The following is a 23662-nucleotide window of genomic DNA, read 5'->3' on the forward strand; positions in this document are numbered from 1 at the left end:
GCATTTTTTTTTTGCTTAATGATATTTTCTATTGTAATGAATTTATTCAAACATAAAGCCAAAATAAATCAAGGAGTAGAGCGTATATGTTAGGATGAAGGTGATGAGTGATATACTTGACAGTGTCCAAAACCTCATGTAAAACAGATATTTTAATAATAATAAATGATAAGAGAATGTTTATTTTATTTTTAACTTGAGCCACCAGTAGGATGCTGAACATAAGTAGTTAATGGACTGACATTTATTCAGAAGTGAGTCCAGTCCACAGTTTAGTTCTATATAAAATTTTGGTTTAATGAGCAGTATACATCTATACTTAGTTTCAACTTTGCACAGAGTTAATTTTAAAAAATATGCATTCAGCAAAATTAAGTCCTCTGAAAGTCCAGTGCTAGCTAAATTGTTACATCATAAAAACTTATATAGCCAATGGACAGAACACTCCCCATAGTAGAGTGGAGAGTGGGATATGACTTTCTCACGTTCTCTGGTGCCTCACCTTTGACCATGTCCCCTGGAGGGGGAGACCTGGTGGCACTCAGAGGAAGGACAGCAGGTTACCAAGAAGAGACTTGATACCCTATGAGCATATACAGGGGGAGGTAATCCCCCTCAGGAACAGTCATAGGGGAGGGGAATAAGGGGAAATTGGGAGGGAGGGAAGAATGGGAGGATTCAAGGGATGGGATAACCATTGAGATGTAACAAGAATAAATTAATAAAGGAGGAAAAAAAACTTATATAAATAAAGACACTGGCGTTTCATAGTTTTTCAAATAAATCTGTGTAAAAGTCGGAGTAAAAAAAGAGAAAAATGACAAATTCAAACTATTCTTTGTGTATTTAAATTCCATACTTGCCATGCAAAGATGTCTACTCCCAAGGGGGATATACTTAACTTCACATTAAAATGCCTCTTGCTCTTTTCTAAGAATGTTTTTAACTTTGAAATTGCCATGTCAACAAAGAAATCTGTGATGCTGTTGTACCAGATAATTAATTCCTCATTTTCTCTCCTCTTTAACTAAACTTCATAAAATGCCCTGTAACCATACTTGAACGGGGTGATGACAATTTAATTAGATCAAGACATCAGCAAGGAAGAATAATGATAAAATTGAAGACAGTTATAGATTACAGCTTGATGTCCTGCTTTTCCCTCTCAGGGAGTCCAACAGTGATATACAATGACGACCTGAGAAGTCAATAGATGTTTACAACCTCACGTTCGTACTTCCCCACCGATAATGAAGTTGAAAATAAAAGAGCCCCCGTTAGCATGTAGTGTGGAACCCTTCAAAGAGAACTGAGCTTGAAATCAGGAGGCCCTTTTTCAAATCTCATTTTATCATTCGCTGTCAATGTGGCTACAGGAAAACCATTGGAACTCTCTGAGGCTCATTTGTTTCTGGTTTGTGAAACAAAACTAAGGCACTTTATGACAGTAACTTACAGAGTCGTTGAATGATAATATCCCATTTTTTCTTTTAAGGCATGTTATTGATAGTCAAGAATGAAGGCAGGTGTATCTTCATAATGTTTTATCTATGAAAGACCTATCTAAGATGCTCTTTAACTCACAAGTTATTGTAACTTACGTTAAAAAGTTCTAATTCAGGAATTAAGAGCTGTGTCCTAGGAATGTACATTTCAAAAATTACCAGTGATTCCTGTAATATTCCAAGACCACATTATATGAAACTTCTAGCTATCAGCCTAGTCTTTTTCTTGATGTTTATACAAACTTTAGTGTTATCCACTTATATACTTGTCTATAATTTCTCAGAACTATATTCATTTTATGGCCCGTTTCTAATATATTATTTGTGTAACAGTCTTTAAACATTTATGTTTCCCTTTAGTAAAACAGAAAATCATATTTTAAATTTGCCTGTGAACTTGGATGAAAAACCTACTAGAACTCACAGAAAAAAGAGTTTCTCTGTTTTATTTTTCTTTTTATTAGTTTGGAGTCACTGATTCCTAATTTATTCCCACATTTTATGGCTGACCTAGTTTGATCCTGTGTTCTCAAGATATTCATAAAGACAGGAGGTTTAAGCAAAGCAAAGGACAAGCAAATGCACCTTTCCTTCACCTGCTAAAATTTAAAGGAACACTGTCAAGCTCGTGGTAAACCTCCAATGTTGAAATCACTCATTTTATTGATGAGGAGTAGACAAATAAAAACACTCTGCTCCTTCGTAGTCACCATTAGCACTTTTAAAGCAATTAAAAAATAGTCCATTAAAGACTCTCAGTGATTTGTAATGTGAGTTGGACATTGTGTCATTGGGGTCAGTCAAGATAGATTTTCATTCAATTACCTACACATCCTTCCTCCCCAAGGATACTTGAAGGAGTTATCTGTACCAAGTTCCTCAGTGATTTTTTAACTCGAAGTTCATTAGCTCAATGGCAGATTGATGCATTGCACTTAAGACACATTCGAATGTCATCTTTTTTAAAAAAAATCTACTAGCATAGCTTTACACTATGGAGTTAAATTCAATCATTCAATTTAGCTTTTGGTTCTTTGGAGAAATTACAATCCTTTATCAAATTCGAGCTGCAAGGCTGCCAGAAAAAGTGTTAATCATGTCATTTGCTACCATTAATGTAAGCTTTGTTTTTATCCAGTTCTCTGCTCAACTTCTCCTGCATTTATTTTTGTCTATACAGAATTTCCCCACTGTATAATTATTTCCTAAGAGTAACATATGCATTAGAAGCATATTAAACCATCAATAAATAAGTATTTATTGAATGGTTACCATATGCCTGAAAGACCTATGTTCTTTACTCAAAGGATTTCTCTTACTGCCAAGACATGACTTACATACATCAAATAATGTTAAAGAGTCATGGAATAAAATAGTAAATTCTGTGATTGAAACAATTACAGTAGTTATCCCAATTCACAGTTTGCCTTTCTAAGACTTGAATAACCTGCAGTCAAGCACTATCTTAAGACATTGATGAAAAATTCCAAGAACAAATTTAACAAGTTTATAAAATTTTTTATTTATTATAATTCATTCACATTACACCCCCATTTTTATCCCCTTGCTCTTATCTTCCGTTTCCCACCCTCCTTCCCTCTTCCATCCTACTCCCCTCCAGTAGACCGCTGACAGGAGGGACCATCCTCTCACACCTTCCGACCTCAGCCTATCAGGTCTCATCAGGATAGCCTGCATCCCCTTCCTGTGTGTGCGCCTGCCATGCTGCCCTACCAAGGGGCACTGATCGAATGCTGGGCACCACAGTTCATGTCAGAGGCAGTCCCCATTCCCCAGCCCCCACGTGGAGCATGAGCTGTCCATCGGCTATATCTGAACAGGGGGTCCAGGTTCTCTGCTTGCAAAAATTAAGGGCCTATTAATAAGTTTTAACTTGCTATTCCAGCTATCATGAAGGAAGTTGATGTCTTCTTTTATCCAGTTTTGTCCCATCTGAAATGCAAACCATTCTTTGGTTCTATGTATCTAATCACATCATAAGAGTTGAGAGGAAGACATTTCATGTAATTTTGCTTACAGTGTATTGTTATAATTGTGGGGTTTTATCACGGACTATTATTTCTAGTTTCTTCTTGTGTCTAGTTTACAAAATAAACTTTTATCACGGTCATACACATATAAGGACATGATGGTCAGCCCTGGGCTTTGGTACTCTGTTCTGCTTCAAGTATCCATGGGGGTCTTAGACAATGCCCCCTAAAGGGAGGGGAAGGCTACTTTTTCTGAGCAGTGTTTGAGTCAACTATAACAAAATGAGACCACCTCAAAAAAATAAAAAATGGCACAACACAGAATGTATGCTCAGAAGCAAGATAAGTCCACTGTAACACAGCAGCGTGAGTGATCAGACTGCCGAGACTAGAAGCTGCCTGTCAGGACACACAGTAGGAGATGACATAGGCTGCCCAAAGCAGGAATAACATTGATGAGATTACACTGCTGTAAAGCAAACAAAAAAATCAAAGGCTGTCTCTGGCTTTTTAAATTTCCATTCCTTAGAAAAAGATTACATTCTAAAAACAATACCACCTCCTTGTCTCTTAACTTGCTCATGCACAGACATTTTCTACACCTAAATTTGATTCATTTTCCACCAGTCCTGCTTTGTAGGCTACAGGGAAGAAATTTAAATTCTTCTGTGATTGTTCAAAGCTGACATTCCGCTCCTCTTTATAGGGCAGCAAGTGATACAAATGGATTCAACTCAGCATAATTAATCACTGACTGGGCATGATTATAACATCTACACCCAGAGAAGGACTCAGATTCTGTGTGGTATCTTAATGTGGAATACTTCCCTGAAAGAGTTTCAAGTCAAGAGCAGCAACAACTTTCAATCTTGACTTACATGAATTTACCATGTAAGTGGTACGATAACTTTTTAAGTTTATATGTGAATTTGATCATCAAATCCTTCCTTAAGAAGCAGAAAAGCCTTTCTCTAGAGTTGCCCCACCCTGCCTCACCCCCACCCTTTCCTCTATCCCAGAAGGGAACTGCTTTACCTTTCTTTGCCTCTGCTCCTCCATTGTCTTCCTAGGTACATGGAGGAGGTTAAGTTACAGAGACCTTTAACAGTGATGCACAGCCTGGTTTATCTAACCTTTGTATTGTGTGGCCTCTCAGCTACCTCTTTGTCACTTCCTGCCACACTTTCTCTGTGCTCCTCTCATCAGGCGTACCTGCTCTTTGGTAAAGGCGTTCCTGTCACTTTAAACTATTTACTGCCTTCACTGCTTCAGCTGCTGTTACATTCTGAACTCAGTCTGCCAATAACCTCCCTGCAGCCCATGCTCACTGCAGCCTTAATTGTCGATGCCAGTTACTGAACTCTACAAGCACTTGATTCCTTGTGTTACCCCCTTAGAGTTCCGCCTGGCATCTGCCATGACGGCTGGTTTAGTGGTGTGGGGAGGTTCAGCAATTCTCTCTACAAGCTCTCTGCCCAGTGGGAGGTGCTATTATTTTAGTTTATTTGGAGAAATTGGCAATTCCACCAGGAAACCAAAGAAAATCTGTTTTTTGTTTTTGTTTTTCTTTTTCTTTTTTTTTACACTTCCTCGTTATCGTACACTGACTAGAGTCAAAAGTTATTTCACCTAGCAGCTATGAGATATCAAGAAGACTTCTGTTTTAGTTTAAACTTACGTCTGTCTTTTCTGCTAAATGAATTTAAAATTCAGCCTCACAAATTCAAAAACTAGCTAATGGCTAAATTTCCGAAAAGCGCCCATATGCTGAATAATGTACTAAGTATTTTACAGGATTGGTTTCAATTAATTCTCAAATAACAAGTCAATGACATATGTTTTAATACATCCTCATTTAATTAATGAAGTGAAATTCGAAATAGGTAGCAGACTAAGAAAACCTAGGGTGAAAGCAGTAAAGAAACTAGCAGTTAACAATTTGTTTCTAGGGCCACGAATGAAGAAAATCACCCATTTAGAATGAGATCAAAACCTCTGTCCAAGACCATCAGTTTTTAGCTGTCATAGAGTATTATTGTGAGAGCTTAGGCCAGGAAGGAGAAAGCAGACTTTTCATTATACAGAAGTACCAATTAGAGTAAGCACAGGCAACAGCCATTGCTGCATGGAGAACCTACCGTAGATGGAGCTCACATGTAGCACACATCCATTACTCACCTAACAGTCCATGAGGAAAAGTAGCTGTCCCTTCCAGCTGTTAATAAGAAGTCCAAATTAACAGGGACGGGTCATTTATAACATGTGGCTCCTAGTATCCTTCTGAACTCCTTTCCACCGTGAAGAATCCTATGTAAGAATTTAAAGGAACATGGCTTGGGATTGCAAAGCTATTTACAAGATTGAAACCAATTATGTAAAATACTTAATTCCTATAGACCCTATAGACTTAGGCTCTGTTGCCTTTATTTATACACTATTGAAAGTACAAAACTTCAGAAGTAAACACAGTTGTGATAAAAGATGGAAAATAATGTGGCTGGCCAGCCATATGACCAGTGGGTACTGAGGGACAGAGAGGCATCTCTATTCCAGCCTACTACTCTGGCTCACATAGGTCTGTACTCTCCCTCCCTCTCCCAAAGAAAATAAACTGAATTGTTATCTACTTTTGCATGTAATCTAAAGCCCAGGATCATTACCGAGACAAATTTCTCCACCAGAGTTGATTATTTTCCTTTATATTATTGAAATGTTTTGCTAGGGTTAACTACCGAGGCCCTTGTCACCTATTAATTTATTATTTTTTCATTTATTTAAAATAGTTTTATGTACATTTAATCCGGTTGTGGTTTCCTGTGCCCCAACTACTCCCAGTTTCTCCCCATATCCGCTCTCATCAGGGTACACACCCTTTCTGACTCTCCTTAGAAAACAAACAAGTATCTAAGTAATAGTAATAAAATAAATAAAACAAGACAAAACAAAAGTGAGTCTGAATAGGACAAAACAAACAGAAGAAAAAGACACAAGAAATACATGTAGTCTCAGAGACATGCAAATTTCCACACACAGAAATCCTGAAAAAAAATGCAAAATTGGGATGCCATAATGCATACACAAAATAAGGTTAAAAATTGATTAATTGATTGATTGATCCATTGATTGATTGATTGGTATCAGACACAGCATTATAAGACAGAGAACCTCTAATGATGTAGTTGAGGTGGGTTTGTTGTTGTTGTTGTTGTTGTTGTTGTTGTTGTTGTTTGGAAATGGTTATCAATTGGGGCTTGCGTCTGGGTTAGGGATGGAGGTGTTTGTCCACTTCTCTCAGCTCTAGGACCCACTCTGGTGCAGGCCAGTGCAATCCATGTGCATGCTGCCAGAGTCTCCATTTTTCATGTGCTGATTTTGTGTTCTGCTACTTTAATGAAAGTGTTTATCAGATATAGGAGCTGCAGGTGGACCTTAAGTATATAGTCATATCATCTTCAGATAAACATACGCTGACTTCATTTCTTCCTATTTGCATCTATGTGATCTCCCTCTGCTGTCTTATTGCCCTAGCTAAGACTTCAAATACTATATTGAATAGGTATAGAGTGGACAACCTTGTCTTGTTCCTGACTTTAATAGAGTTCTTCGAGTTTTTCTCCATTTAAGTTGATGTTGGCTATGTGCTTGCTTTAAACTGTCTTTATTAGATGTATCTATGTGCCTTGCATTCCTAATCATTCCAGGACTTTATCATGAAGGGATGTTAGATTTTACCAAAGGCCTTTTTGTGCATCTATTGAGATGATTTTTTTCATTTCATTTTGCTTCTATAATGTATTACACCTGTTTATTTATTATTTATTTATTTGTTTGAATAGCCCTGCATCTCTGAGATAAAGGCTATTTGATCATCTTTTTATGTGTTCTCTGGATTGATTTCCCTGGTGTCTTTTGTTATATCTCTCTTCTCATTTTTGATTTTGTTAATTTTGATATCATCTCTCTGCCTCTTAGTTAAGGGATAAAATTTTGTTGATTGTGTTGATTTTTTAAAATTTGTTTCAATGATTCTTTGTATTATTTTCTTCAATTTTATCTTAATCATTTCAGTACTGACTTTGATTGTTTCTTGTATTAAGTCCTTTTGGGTGTGATTTCTTCTTTTTGTGTACTAGAGATTTCAGGTATGTTGTTAAGTTACAAATACGAGATCTCTCCAATTGTTTTTATGTAGGCTTCTCATAGTGCTTTAAACTTGTCGCTTAAAATGTCCTTGATTATGTCCTTTAAGTTTCGGTGTGTTGTATATTCATTTTCATTAAATTCTATAAAGTTTTTCATTTATTTCTTAATTTCTTTGTGAACCTTTTTTTCAATTCAGTAGAGAGTCATTCTGTTTGTAAACTTTTTTTATGGTAGATATTCAGCTTTAATCCATGGTGGTCCAATAAAATGGAGGATGTTATTTCAATTAACTTGTGTCTGTTGAGAATTGCTTTGTGTTAGAGTGTGTGACCAATTTTGGAGAATGTTCACTGAACTACTGAGAAAAAAAGTATCTTTTATTTCTGTGGGATATTCTGCAAAGATCTCAAGTCTATTTTCTTTGTGACATCAGTTGGCTTCTGAATTTTCTATATAGCTTTTGTGTGAAATACCTATCAGGTCAGGGTGGAGTACTGAAGTCATCCATTATCACTGTGTGATGACCAATATGTGACTTTAGTTGTGGTAGTATTTCTTTTTTGAACTTTCATTCCCCTTGTGTTTGTTGCATAGACGTTAATAATTGCATTATCCTCTCGGTGGGTTTTTGTTTTGCTGAGGTTCTTGGTTAGTGTTACTACTTTCGTAATGAGACATTGTGACCAAAATCAACCTGGGGAAGAAAGGGTATATTTGGCTTCCATTTTTGCTCATCATTGTAGCATGTCAGGACAGGACCTCAAACAAGACAGGATCCTGGAGGCAAGAGCTGATGCAAAGATGATGGAGGAGTACTGCTTACTGGCTTGCTCCCTGTAGCTTGCTCAGCCAGGTTTCTTATAGAATCCAGCAACACCAGCTCAGAATTGGCACTACCACCACCAGTCAATTTGTGTCCAGTTGACTTAAAAGTAGCCAGTACAATGTGTTGTACTGTATTGTCCTTCCTTATCTCTTCTGATTCATTTTGGTTTGAAGTCTATTTTGTCATATATTAAAATTACTACACAAACCAACATTGGTCAGAGTGCAGTGAGTCTTGTGGAAGAATGGTAGCAGGGAGAATAGAAGGACCTGGAGGAGATAGGAGCTACACAAGAAGTCCAACAAAGCCAACTAACTTGGGGCGCTTGCAGAGACTGATGCAGAAACCAAGGACCATGCATGACTCAACCTAGGCCTCTACACATATAGCCAATAGCTTGGTCTTCATGGGGGTCCCCTAGAAAGGGGAGAGGAGGTTGTCTCTGACATGGACTCTGTTGCCTGCTCTTCAATCACTTCTCCCCTGGCAGGGCTGCCTTGTCAGGTAACAGGGGAAGAAGAAGCCCTCAGTCCTGATGCGACTTTTTGTGCTGGTATGGGTTGATGGGGGGGGGGGGTACTCCTCTTTCTAAGGAGTAGGGGACATAAAAGAAAGATAGAGGGAGGGTAAGACAGGGAGGAGATGAGGGAGAGAGCTATAATCGGGGCTATGTAAAGTGAATAAGTATATAAAAGAACTTTTAAAAATTAAACAAAAAAAGCAAGTTACTACACAAACTTGCTTTTTACGTCCATTTCCTTGGGATGTATTTTTCTATCATTAACTCTGAGGTGATGTCTGCATTTGGTATTGCATTGTATTCCTCTCTGTTTTAATTCATTCATATCTTTTTCTTGGGATTGAGATTATTGATATTGAGAATTATCAATGAGCAATGTTTGTTGTATACCATTATTTTGTTGTAGTGGTGTGACTCACCCCCCCTTGATATTTTTGGTCTGCTATTATTTATTCTTTCTGCTTTCTTGGGTGTTATTAGCATCTTCAGGTTAAAGTTTTCTTCCCATGGAAATTGTAGGGCTAGATTTGTAGATAACGTTGAATTTAGTTTTATTATGAAATGTCTTTATCTACAGTGATTGAATTATATTTTGCTGGGTATAGTACTCTAAGCTACCATTTGTGTCTCTTAGATTCTGTAGAACATCTGCTCAGGCCTGTCTAGATTTTAAAAATCTCCATTGAAACGAAAGGTGTTATTCCAATAGGTTGGTTTTTACACATTTATTGATATTTTTTTCATGTAGTGTTTAATATTCTTCCTTTGTTATATATGTTTAGTGCTGTGTTTGTTATGTGCTGCGGGGAGTTTCTTCTCTTGGTCAGGTCTTTTTAGTGTTTTGTATATGTTTTGTACTCTGGTAGGTACCTCCTTCATGTTAGAATATTTTTCTTCTACAATTTTGTTAAAAGTATTTTCTGTGCCTTTGACTTCTGTGTCTTCTCTCTCCTTTACTCCTATTATTCTTATATTTGATCTTTCTTACTGCTTCAGATTTACTGGATATCTTGTGCTGGGATGATCTTAGATTTAACATTTTTCTTTGATCAAGTATCCTTTTCTGCTATCTTGTCTTCTATGCCTGAGGTATCCTTTCCATATTTTGTATTCTGTCATTATTGATTCTATTTCCATTTTCACATTTAAGATGGTTTTCTCTATTTTTTTCAACTGGGTTTTTTTTTGTGTGTGTATGTGCTTTCATAGATTTATTAATGGATTTATTCATATAATATTTAAGGACCTCTGTCCTACTCATAAAGGTTATTTAAAGTCTTTATCTTATGCTGCAGCTATATTGCAATTCTCAGGATGTGCTATACTAGGGTTACAGTGCTCTAGTAGAGACATTATGCTGGCCAATATTGATTATATTTTTACACTGACAGCTAGGCATCTGTGTTTGGGATGATTATAATTATTCTAGTAGGTGATTATATTTGGTCTTGTCTTTGTTGGGTGGGTGTTCAGTTTGTTGATTCATACTGTGTCCCATAGTTCATAGGAGAATGTGGTGGTTATGAGTTACCTAGTAGGAAATGCATCTGAGATCCCACCAGGTGTGGCCACTGGGGCTCATTGTTGTAGAGGAATTTTAATCTAGCAACATGGTTGCTCTGGCAAGGGGTTATATCTGAAGGCCTTCTAGGTCTACATGACATATGCTGGCATGCAGACCTGAATTACAAAATGATCTGGCTAGAATACAGACACGTGCTTAGTACACACCTTTAATTTGAAAGTTAGTGTATAAACATTGAAAGCGATGTCTAATTGAGGGGGCAGACAAAGTGACAAATCAGAGAAAGACTTGATAGAAAATAATATGCCCATTTCTCATGAGAATAAAAATGGAAGAGGGCGATTTAAGAGAGAGTTGTTCAATGATGTGGGGAGAGAGAGAGAGAGAGAGAGAGAGAGAGAGAGAGAGAGAGAGAGGAGGCAGTTTTACTGGGAGTGTTTTATAGAGACAGGTTGAAGAGAGAACACACTAACAAAGCTGAAGACAGAACAAGCCAGAGTTCAGAAAGAGCTAGAAATTGTGAGGTTATCTAGCAGTAAGTATCAGAGGCCGAAAACCTTCTAGGCCTAGATTGGATTAAACAGAAGCTAGAAGCTTCCAGGACTAGGCCTAGGTTAACAGGTGGAGGTGGTAAGCCTCAGAAACAACAGTTAAATCAGGAGAATAAAACCTATTCTTACCCAGGGCAGAAATGTTTCTAAGTACTAAGAGCTAACATTTAGAAATCGGGATGGACTAAAAGGTTAGGGGGCATTGAACATGCTGCAGGGAGGAGGAAAGCAGAGTGTGCCACCAGTATCTTCTCAGTCCCCTTAGCATAGGGGTAGAGACATTGAGGATACCCCAACAGGTGGCCTGCTGCAGAGCCCCAAATGAGACTGGGGATCGGATTTGGGTGAGAGGAGGCAAAGTAAAGCGTCCCTGCCTGCTTCCCTGACAGGCCAGGCTTAGCAGGTGCATTTCCAGGGAATGTCTGTGGTTCTTGGAGATGGGTGATGAGGGAGGCTGAAGGAGATCTGTCTGATCTCATGGAAGTGAGGGCAGAGAGGAAGAGGATGCGAACGCAGGTTAAGAAAACCAGGTAAAATGGACAGGACAGTCTCCGCAGTTGAGTGGAGAGTGGAGACTGGGGACTGACTTTCATACAAACTCGCGTGCACCATATTTGACCACGTCCCCTTCATGGGGAGATCTGGTGTCCCTCAGAGGAAGAAAAGACTTGATACCCTATGAGCATATAAAGGGGGAGGAGGTTCCCTCCCAGTAACAGTCATAGGGGAGGGGAGTAGCGGTTAAGCAGGAGGGAAGGAGGAATGGGAGGGATACAAAGGATGGGATAAAAATTGAGATGTAGTATGAATGAATTAATAAAAAATGATTTTTAAAGACATTCAAAAAAAAGAAAGAAAGAAAGAAAGAAAAAAAGAAAGAAAGAAAGAAAACCAGGTAAGGCGGCACACACATGCCCAGCCCTGAAGTATCCTGGTTTCAAAGCCAGCCCACACTGCATAGTAAGACCATGTAAAAAACAAAGCAAATAAACAAACAAAACAAGAAAGCAACCAAAGAAAACAAGGAAAAAACTGGCCAAGTCACAAAAAGATGTGGAAATACAGTCACATGGCATTCCAGGGAAAGGAAAATTATGATCAGGGAGGAGGGTGGGATAGAGAGAAAAAAAAAAGTGGTTACCAGGGAAGAGGGAAGAAGAGGAAAGAAGGGTCCATTTGCATACAAAGAAGTTTTAAGGTAATGATCCCCTTCTGTATGTCTGTTACAATGGTGACATGTTATTCTTTGTTTTCTAAAGAGAGAGAAAGAAAAAGTATGGTGGGTAGGTGGGTGGGTGGGTGGGTGAGTGAGGATGTGGGGAGAATCTGGGAGGAGGTGAGGGAAAGGGAGCCATAATCAGAATATACTGTATGAAAAGTGTTTTTCAAGTAAAAATGTACAAAGTCTAACACAGAAAAGAAACTTGCGTGGGAACTACGTAATATAGTAAATAACAGCATCTTATTATTGAGTTATCAGCTGTAACAAATACAACACTAATGAAAGATATTAACAGTAAGAAAAGCTAAGGAAAGACAGCCAGGGTAATTGGGTGTGCACACTTTCTATATTTTCAGTTCAGTTTTGCCATAAAGATCCTGTTCAAAAACTAAGGCCGATTACTTTTCATCGGAAAGGAGTGACACCTAGCAGCTGCACAGCATCCGTTGAAATGGGACAAAGTAGTCTGCCAGCTCTGAGTGAGAACCAGGCCTGACAGAGGACAAGATCCCTCCATAAAGCGTGACTTTGTGTATACTACCCTCAGAGGACCCTGGGTTTGGCTTCTAAGAGGGTGTCCTCTGCAATGCTTGATGCTGCCTTTGCAGTGGCTTGTGTGTATGCGTGTCATCTGGGCTCGCTGCGTCCACAAACCTCTTCTTGTTTGTGGAGGTTGAAGAGTGACCCGCGTGTGCTACAGGCAAAGAAACAAGCGAAAGCTAAGTACAGCTCATGTTCTCCTGGAAGCCGTATGCCCTTAAAGACTAAATGAGTGTACATAAAACCATGTCTATCTTGGATAGGGCCCTTTCAGTCTCCTTATGCCATCTTCTCTGCAGAATGTATGCACGCATGGATTGTTCAGGAAGGAATGTATATAGGATGGACAGCTACACTGAAGGCAGGAAAAAGAGCTGCATAGGGAGATCTCACAGTTTGTCTGGTTTGATCTGAAACATCGCTGGAAAGCCCATGTGTAAAAGAGCTCAGCTGTCAGTTAGTGGGCTTTGGGGAAGCAGTTAAAATACCATGGCTTGTAATGCCCACTTTTCTATTACTGGCACAGAAAAATATCTGACAGAGGCCTTCCATCTCTTTGCTTCCTTGCCACCTTGGGGCAGTCGCTTTCTTTGTGCCTTTCCTACATGGTGTTCCTGCCCTGGCACAGAGCTAAAAGCAATGAAGCCGTCTGGCTTGAAGCTTAAAACTCTAAATAGGAAAATCCAAAATATACCATCCCCTTTACACTGTTTTTTTTTTCAAACAGATTTTTATTCTTATTTAAATATTTTTCTTACTTTTTAAAAAGGATACATGCTTTAGTTCATATGTAGGCTCAGAAAACAACAGCAAGGGATAGTTCTTCCGGTCTGCCATGTAGGTTCCCAAGACTAAACCTAGGCCACTGGGTACCCCTCCCTGCTGAGCTATATGGTTGGCCATTCCTCCAATATTTGGTAGCATCAACAACAAGTTAGTTAACTAATTACCTAAATGGCTTAGTTTAACTGAGAGATGCTATTGTGTCTTTGCATTTGAAGACTTGTTAAACCCTTCTTTATTCAGGTCCTAAAAGTAGTTAACTTTTCCTACCTTAAGGGGCCCTTCCTCTCTAAAATCTCTCTCTGTCCCTCAATCCTTATGCACAAACCTGCCAATTTCTGTAATATCATACTTGAAGCAAGGAAGCCAACACATATAAACATTCAACTCTTTCCAATCACTGTTACTAAATGGTATGAAGATGTAGTCTGCATGCCAACTTACAGTTGCTTCTTAATAAAGTCAATGTGTTACTATGATATAATATATTTATCCAGCTTCTCGGCCTGTGACTTCAAACATTAAATTCTGTGCTAATTACTAAAAGTAACTGGCTGAAGACAAATACCACAAAAGTAATGGTTCAGTGTTTGCCTTTCTTACACAAAATGATAGAGTAGGAACTCTAGGCCAAGCCTGATGTTTCTCCATGTAGCATGCTAAGATTAGTCTAATGGTTCCTCTGTCATTTTCAACTCAAGAGCTTCACCTATTGTCATGATAGTTAAGTGAAAAAGAACTCAGTAAACCACTCCAAAGGCTGTGTGTCTTTGTCAGCTTTGCTCACACTTCATCAATGATGAGGCAGCATTCACTTATCCAGAATGCTGACAAAGGGGAGACAGGACAAAAAAATATCAAGAATTTCCATTTCAGGATACAAAATATTGCTGAGAAATGGGCAGTGAGATGGCTCAGCAGGTAAAGATTCCCAATGGTGGGAGCTCAGTCATGGGAATCTACATGGTAGAAGAAAAGAATTTAACTCTTGCACATGTGCACTGACCCTACACATGACAAAGAGACAAATGAATATAAATAGCAACATCACTAAAACCACACCATTCCTTAGGCTCAGCCTACTTTCCTAAACAGTGACTGACTTCACCCCCACTGTTACCCAGGGGAATGCCAACCTATCTGTAATATCAGGGTCGTCGTTTGATCAAAATCCCTGAAGAATAACTCCCCCTTTACTTGTTACCTTCTCATTTTCTATCTCAGAATCATCTTCTGCTCAAGGTAATGTAGGGAGGAAGTTCTCTCTTCCAGAAACCAGCATTCATGCTTACAGAGTGCATCACGATAGCCATCTGAGTTAGTCATGTGGGGACTCAGAGTCTCTTTCCTGTTACACTTCTACAAAGATGATACTTGCAGTCCTACTGCAGGCTCTGTCTAACCAAAGTCCCACTTCCGGAAGAGTGAAAACCAGCTTACAGTTACTGAACAGTTTCATCAAGATGGAGAGCTAAACTGCTCATCTTAGAAAGCAGAAACATCAGAAGAAACATCATTATTACTAATATTATGCTACACAATAGGTGTGAAGGATGATCTTGGAGTCCTACTTGTTTAATCTTCACAGACATCATCTCCATTTTACTCAGGAGAAAATCGGTGCTACAAACAATTCCCTAACTCACATAGCCATGTCCCACATTGGCAAACCGCAGCCTGAGCTTCCCAGTTCAAAAACGCTTCATTCACTATAATAGTTACATTTTCTTCTCCAAGAACAATGCATAATTCATAAATGACTCTTTCATGACAGTTGTGCAGCTAATGCTCCATTCAGGAGCTTTTCCCGGAGTAAAGCTACATTTAGCTACAAAGGAATATTCAAGTCTTCACCTGTAAAAATACAGACACTCCTTGTAGATTTTATGTGATGTCTTTTATAGCTTCTACCTACCGAAATTGCAGATCACACTACTTGATATCTTTGCAGGTGCACAGTTACTCAGAAGCAATCTTAGCCTTATCCCATTAAACACTTGAGTCATCTGAAGCTACTTCTCAAATTCCACACTTAGCACACAAAACCTGGTACATGATTGACTTCATTCAGTGTGTTCATCCAAAGGGCTGGATGTTGTTATAGCTTCTGTGGCCACATTTTCTTATAACAAACTGACAAGTGGCTTCGATTATGGTGTAATTTCACATGCAAATTTCCAAGAGTGGAGGAGACTAGGGTAACTGCATGGTCCCAGGTGTTCTTGCTTTATGAATAATATTCAGTGGTGTTGTATTCTGAAATCTATAGATAATTCAACAAAGAACTCCAAAAGCCTTTTTGGTAGGTTTCTTGGTTTAAAGATACTAAGAGCAATAGTAAAGTATCAAAAGATGGGAGAAAAAAGAACCCTAACACACATATATTACACAACATTTAGTGTGAAAGTTGATACAAGAACTGATAAGTGAAAATTATGACACTGTAAAATGAAGATGTGAAGAACCCAACAGAATCTATTTTATATTTTTATAATGAAAAAATTGAAAGCTTGGCAGAAAAAGAGGAACATGCAACAAAAATATTTGAAATTTCCTTTATGAGAATGAGGTATCTTCATCAAACCATTCCCTTCAAGGCTTTGTGGTCTACACAGAAAAGATAGAAAGATTTTTTAAAAAAACTATAGGTTTTGGGTGACTGTGAGGAAGCAGTGCCTTCCAGGCGCAACAATACTAATTGATGTACATATTAACGTAAAGGGACAATGGAAGTATTCTCATGATTGGCTCAGGCTCAAGCCAGACAAAAATCTTAACATTGAAAAGGAGAAGGGTGTGAAGTCACACCCATAAGCGGGAAGCTACTTGCATTTGATACTTGTTGGGAAAGAGCCAATCTGTTTTCTCTATTGGCACGTCCTGTGCCAGGAGTAGTTGGACAACAGGAAACATACTCCAGGGCTTTTTGTTTGGTTGGTTTCACTTGGCTTTTTTGTGGGATTTTTGTTTTGGTAATCTTTGTCTTCCTAGGGTTTTTATTTATTTGTTTGTTTTAAATTTCTTTTTTTTTTTTCTTTGTTTTGCTTTTTAAGAGGGAGCACAAAAAGATGGGTGAGTAGGAAGGATCTGAAAGGAGTTGAAAGAGGTTTAAAAAAATGAACAAAATATAGTGTAAGAAAATTATTGTAAGTATTTTAAAAATTATCTACTAAGTACAATAAAAAACTTGAAATAAGTCAGTGTAGATGGAAAACACTGAAGAAGCAAAAACAGACATAATCATGTTTGAGAAAAAAATGAAAATAGGTGTGACTCCAACACTGATAAAAAATTCAAGTGAAAAAATGCCTTTTGTCTGGGGATAAAAATGTACCTTTCTGTATTGAGGTATTAAAGTAATTCATGTTGACAGTCTGTTACACACCTCCATGAGCCTAGAGTTAAATGAAGAGCAAAATAAAAAGAGAAATGATTCCAATCTTTATGGAACTCAAAATAGCATTTGATACTAAAGATGAATGCACATAAAATAGCTGTATAACAAAAGATTATCTTTTTTAAAGAGTAAGGCAACGATTGCAAGCTCTGTAGAAGAGAGAGGTAGGAAGGCAAACCAAAGGTAAGAGGAAATTTCCAGAAGGAAAAGAATTTGCTATGAAAACTATCTGGCACACATATAATTGAACAGAGTAAGAGTGCTGAATAAGTGAATAAAATATATTTGATGATGAAAATGTAAAATGACCATGAAATTTTAGTTTCCTTTTTGAATGCCAGTTCTCACAGTAGTTCCCTTAAGTTGGATAGTCTTTAGGTCTACTTACTCTAGTGTGAAATGCTTTCATTTATTTGTAAGATCTTTTTATAATAAAGTATTTTTATGTAAGTGAATGTCTCTAGCAATAAAACACGAAGATCCTACTTTTAATAATAGGATCCACACATTTATATTATTTTTCCAAGTAATGAGAACTTCCAAGTTTTCAATTTATGAAATTGGTTGACTCAAGTCAAGTCCTAATACCTGTCAAAAAATCTGGCCTAATTCTGAATGAAACTCAATTATTGTAATTGATAAGGGTTTATAACCTTTTGAAGAATGTCTGGCATTTCCTACAACTTCCTTTGTTTGTTTGTTCATCTGTCTCCAGCATGAAGTCTCAACCTCTTTCCATGAGACACCCTGTGGAAAATATTACCCTCATACATTTCTTCTTATCATCAGCATGAAGCCCGTCATACCATCAGCAGGTTTTGCTTAAGATTTGGAAGAGGAAAAGAACAAAGGGTACAGGGTTCTACAGACCCTGCATCTTGCTCCACTTCCCAAAGCACTACCACGAAAGACAATGGTTGAGTCAAAAGGAGGCAAAGCCATCAGCTCTGAACCAAAAGAGATTCTTCAGAAGCGTTCCATTGCCTGTATCCTACAATAGACTGTTCGGAAATGTATTACCGTGTCTAGGCATCTGCAACTTCAAAACAGTTACAGACGGCATGGGCCGGGTAGTGTCTTTTCCCCCTCCTTACCTCTTCTGTGTACTTTCTCACGGCTTTATTCAAATGACTTCCCTGAAACCACAATCACTCCAGTGTACATCTTGGGGTCATATACTTACAGATTTTGTCGATTTTGTCTTTTTCCCTCTTGAATATGTTTCCGTTGTTGAAGAGGCAGAGATACAGCAAAGACTAGAGAGTAGAGGCTATCTGGCTTTGCAGCAGCCTGCTTATCGTCTCCTCTCCCTTTCTTTCCTGTACCTTCTACAAAGGTAACAATTACATGTTTCATTCTTAATTTCATTTACACCCTACATACTCCGTCCTATTTCACCAATAACATTTACTTGGATTTAAACAAAAGAACAAATATTTTTTTTTCCTTAAAGGGCTTTGCATACCCACTGTTAAATGAACATTTTCTTGTCTTACTACAGATAGGAAACATATATAAACAGAAAGAAGCATGATTTAATATACAGCTCGAAGCTGGAACCAAAAACTAAAATTTCAGAAGACATAAGTTTTCTACTAGAAAAACCTTAACAAGTCAGATTTCAAATACTTTGTCTATTAGAACAGCCTCAAAATGAAAATGAGGTGTAGAATTAGGAGTCAAGCTTAAAAAGAAGGAAAAAAGAAAAAAATCTTACTTGAGTATTGACTACAAAGTAGAAAATAAATTAGCTCAGCTTTTACTAGACAGAAATGAAGCTTAGAAAATCATTGCATGGTTCACATTACTGGATAAACTAGCTCTTCTATAGAGAAATATAAAGGAGGATTTCATACGAACCTAAAAAATGCTGGCCTGAGCTCACTGAATGAAGTCAGATATTATAAGCCCAACTCCACCAATTCCTCTCTATTCAACAATTGTGACTGGACCTTGGGAGTCCTCTTATTCAGGTGAAATATAACAGTTTTTTTTTCATTTTCAATAGGTTGAAAGAAATGTTAAATTGCAGAAATTACTGAAAGGGAGCAAATTCCTGTAAGGGCCAAAGGTAGATGGGAGTTCTTCGTCCTACAGCTTCCCTTGCATTGCCAGCCCTTACTTTTCCTTTTTGGAAAAGGAGAACCAAAGTGGCTAAACACAGGCTGGCTGAAGGGTCTCTGGGAAAAGACCATGTCTATCACAGATGAAGGAGGAGGGAGCATGCTCTATAGTAGGCAAATACAAAGAGCTGCTTTTAAAAAACAAGAACTGCACATCAGTGTCAAGATGATTAGAAAAGAAAGCGATTTAAAGTAAAATTTGTTTCCTGGCTCTGAAAACACCTAATGACTATTTGACAAGTAATAATTATCTAACTATGTCTGAGAGTCTGAAGTACATGCTGGGCATTAAAAATTCAATATCAAAGGAGGTATAAGGTTTATTTGTCATTTCCATAAAGACAACCAAGTCTCAATGAAGGAAACAGCTAGTAACTGAAAAAAATTATTCTCATTTTCTATATGGATGGATACAGTCAACTTAAGTAGAAACTGCACAAAGATAGCATATGGCTTTTTTGACACATTGTCCCACTAACTCAAATTTGATTCACACACTTAGCCAAATGGAATGGATTTTAATTTATTTTACTGAATGTATAGAGATGTTTTACCTGCATGTTTGTATGTGCCACATCTTTTCCTGGTACCCACAGAGACTAGAATTCGTAAGAACCCCTAGACTTGGGCTTGCAGATGATTGTGAGCCACCCTTTAAGTACTGGGAACCAAATTCAAGTTCTTAGAGATTGGGGTGAGTGTTCTTAACCAAAAAGTAAAATTTTAAAGCTATTTCAATTTTGGGGGGGACATCCAAAGTCTTTCCTGTGGAAAGTAAAGGAATGTTATCATTTTATGTAAATCTCAATTTCACACCTTATTCCTATAGGATAGGTGCCATTTCAATGACAGAGACATGGCCAATCACCTGTTGTGGAAGGCAAAATATATGAAAGCAACGTGAGTTTCTCTTTCTTTTCTCATATAAAGTCCATCCCCAAGCATTGTCCTAAGGAGAATATTTACCTTTCTTCACATCAGTTGCCATCACCTGTTCTACATTTTTATTTCCTACTTGAAAGGCAATTGTCTTAAGTGCATCCTTCATCTACATACTCTTATATTAAATAGAAATATAACTTCAGAGAAAACCCTGTCAAATAACCATCTGAATCTGGACAAGATTAATGGAGAAAAGCTAAGTATCACCTACAAGGCTTTGCAATGTAGATCCACCAACTATGGTTTTCCACACTGAGAAGTGCAATCCTTCTTGAAATTCAACTCCAACTACACTAACAGTAATGATCAGATTTAATAATGTTCCATGTCAGCTCTAAGTGAATGTAAAGAGTGCTCAATCTCAAAAATGCATTTTTACTATGATTGAATTTCTCATATTTGAAGATGAAGAAAATATTCAAATTATGAGTTCTATATTAGGTAATAATTCTGAAATTAATTAGGTCCAAACACTTGACTAAGATATATTTAACTAATATTGTAAAAATACACCCTTTTAATTAAAAAATAAAGTAAAAGCTTTTAAAGATTGTATTCAAACACAAAGAACACCATATTGGAATTCTTTTCTTTATTATATATTAAAGTGAATAATTCAGTATAATAACATACAACTAGCTTCTAGATGAAAATATTAATCAGGAAAATATTGTTATATATGGCCTTTTTAAAACATTTTTCAGTAGCCATTTTCTTCAATTAAGGAAAATTCCTATGTTTTCTTACCAATAAACGTAGGCAAATTATATTTACAAACTAGAGTCAGCTAGTCCTTTTAGTGTCATAGCTCAAAACTACTAATAGGTTTACTGGAAACCAAACAGAGAAAGAAACAGAACAAGAATGATCCTGGAGAAAAATAAAATGTCTTTTGGATCTTGAATTTGCACATTAAAGCATACAACCATATGAAATATTGAAAAACTAAAGTTATCAAGGAAGAAAAATACTTTCGTTTAGAAAGGATTCTAATAGTATGATAGGCTTAAAATTACATTTTAAAGGTTGTTAGGTCATTTTTGTGTACACCCTAAAGCGTTGTTTTATTGTGAATCTCTCACAAAAAAAATATACAGGTATTATATTTCCAATATATCAGTCCTGAAGTAGAAAAAGATTAGAGTGGGAGGAAAGTCCTATTGGTTTATAACTCCTCCATGACCTAGGAACAAACTATTACAATTATTCCATGGTTTTCCATAGCAATAGAGAAATCTCACAAGAAGGCATCTCTGCTTTTTTAGTCTGAGTGCATGATGTACAGCAGATTCTTTCAGCAATATTGAATTAGATGGGGAAGAGTTGACTGGTGGCTAGAATAATTGGTGTCCTCATAAAACTTCAAGGAATACATTTGTCCATGTTTATTACTATTCAAACAAACAAACAAACAAACAAAAAAGACCACACACTTCTAAATACTATGGATAAATTTTAAACAAAAAATAGAGGGAAAATATACTAAAAACAAGATCTTGAAATTCACAGGATGGAACTAGAAATGATCATCCTGAGAGAGGTAATCCAGACCCAGAAAGATATTCATGGTAATGTACTGACTTATAAGTGGATAGTACCTCAATATACGTATCCTCTGAGAGTCTCCACGCAGCCGGGGTTTGGGACAGATGCTGCGACTCTGGGTGGAGCACTAAGAGTGGCATGGAAGAATGGTAGGATGGAAGGACCAGAGGGTTCAGGAGCCCTACAAGGAGACCATCAAGGCCAGCAGATCTGGACCCATGGAGGTGGGGGGGGGTGGAGGGGGAACCTGCACAATCTGTTGCACCAACCAAGGACAACGTATACAGTAAACCTAGATGCCCTGTTCAGATCTAGCCAATGGACAGCTTATTCTCCACAGTTGTGGTTGGGGGGAGAGTGGGGGCAGCCTCTAATATGAACTCTGGTGCCCCCCCAATTTGATCACTTCTCCTTGGTGGGGAGGCCCAGCAGCACACAGAGGAAGGGGAAGCAGGCTATCTGCATGAGACCTGATAGGCTGTGGTCATATGGTGGGGGAGGAGGTTCCCTTCTGTCAGAGGCCTAGGGGAGGGGAATAGGGTAGAAAAGGGAGGGAAGGTGGAAAGGAGAAGATACAAGTGAGGGGATAACATTCTGGATGTAACCTGAATAAATTATAATAATTTAACATTTTAAAATAAGCAAAAAAGAAGTATGACTTAATAATATAAACAACATACATAAGACCTTTACTAAATGAAGATAGAATTTATTCAGCCTTCTTATCCTAAATACCTGTATGTAAGTCAAGTGGAGAACTTGTTTACAGAAAAAGGGAAATATAGTGCACCCTTACAGAAGAGATTCAGTCAGAAAACATTTTACTCTAGTACTATAATAAAACTTCAGATTTATGGGATACTCTATATATACATGTGTGTGTGTGTGTGTGTGTGTGTGCACATACACATATGTGTGTATATATACACATATATGATAAATACAACATTTTTTATTATAAAGTAATTACACATATAAAACAAGCATTTATTCCTCTCTGATAGGGTGCAAGGCAGCCACTTAGCACTTTCATTTCCTGGTTTTCATAGTTTGGGTAGCTCCTTCCTTACTATATAAATACTGAGGGTACTGAATGGAACCTCCAAGAATGCATGGGAAGAGATGAGTTTTATTTGTTTCTGTTTTTGTTGTTGCTGTTGCTGTATCCTTGTCCCTTGGATTTCTTTAGCACTACACATGGATCAATTTGAGAGTCCTGTCAACATTCTATGAGGACAGCATCCATGTAGAATGAGCATCTCAGAAGTGGATTATTGCACTACATACTTACAATCCTTACACTCAGGAGGCTGTGGACAGAGAATGATGAGTTTGAAGCCAGCCTGGGCACTCTGGAAACTAAAACGATTTCTAAACCTTCAGAAACTTCAATTCCATTTGACACATTGTAAGTTCTGAAAGACCTATTGCTGGAACTTTAAGATTCGGGACCCTCAAAACTCTGTGATATAATAAATGTATATTCCTTTAATCAACTAAATAAACTATTTTATATAATAATAGATAGCTAATATAAATAACCAGAAACATTCATTCCCATTTTTTAAAAAAATTTCATACTGTCACCCTCCAATCAAACATGCATGTGTGCATGATGCACATGGGCATTCACACACACTTATGATGTGTAAGTGTACAAGTGCAAAGTGGATTCTTAAAATTATCAGCATCTGTTTCAATGTGCTGCTGGGTGGAGCCTCTCAGAGGAAAAAGAATCTGCTTGACTCTTGTCTGAAAGCAGAACAGAATATCAGTAATACTGTCAATGGTTGGTTCTCTCCTATGGGGTGGGTCTTTGGTTGGACCAGACATTTGGTGGACCTTCCCTCAATCTCTGCTGTATCTGCTCTATATTTATCCCTGCGTGTCTTATAAGCAAGGTGAATTTTGTACCAAAGTTTTTTGGGTGGTTTGTTGTTCCCCTCCTCCTACTAGGAGACTTGTCTAGTTGCAGGTGTCCCATTCAGTCTCTGTGGCCTCTGCTCCTAGGAGTCTCTGCTACAATCCCTTTCATATCCCACCTGAAGG

The 23662-nt window shown here is 37.7% G+C and overlaps 1 long non-coding RNA gene across 2 annotated transcripts in view; it reads left to right on the plus strand.

Annotated features, from left to right (window-relative positions):
- LOC311584415 overlaps positions 1-23058 on the plus strand; it is a 29739-nt gene extending 6681 nt beyond the window's left edge. The window contains exons 2-6 of one of the 2 annotated variants that reach the window (XR_014774858.1): positions 4203-4387; positions 17719-18073; positions 19956-20026; positions 21578-21636; positions 22803-23058. This is a non-coding gene — a long non-coding RNA (uncharacterized lncRNA). The remainder of the gene's footprint in view (positions 1-4202; positions 4388-17718; positions 18074-19955; positions 20027-21577; positions 21637-22802) is intronic. The other variant, XR_014774859.1, reaches the window with a different exon arrangement.
- The last annotated feature ends 604 nt before the right edge of the window (positions 23059-23662 follow it).

This window comes from Acomys minous (genome assembly GCF_964271855.1).
Source record: "Acomys minous genome assembly, chromosome: 15".
Lineage (NCBI taxonomy): Eukaryota > Metazoa > Chordata > Mammalia > Rodentia > Muridae > Acomys > Acomys minous.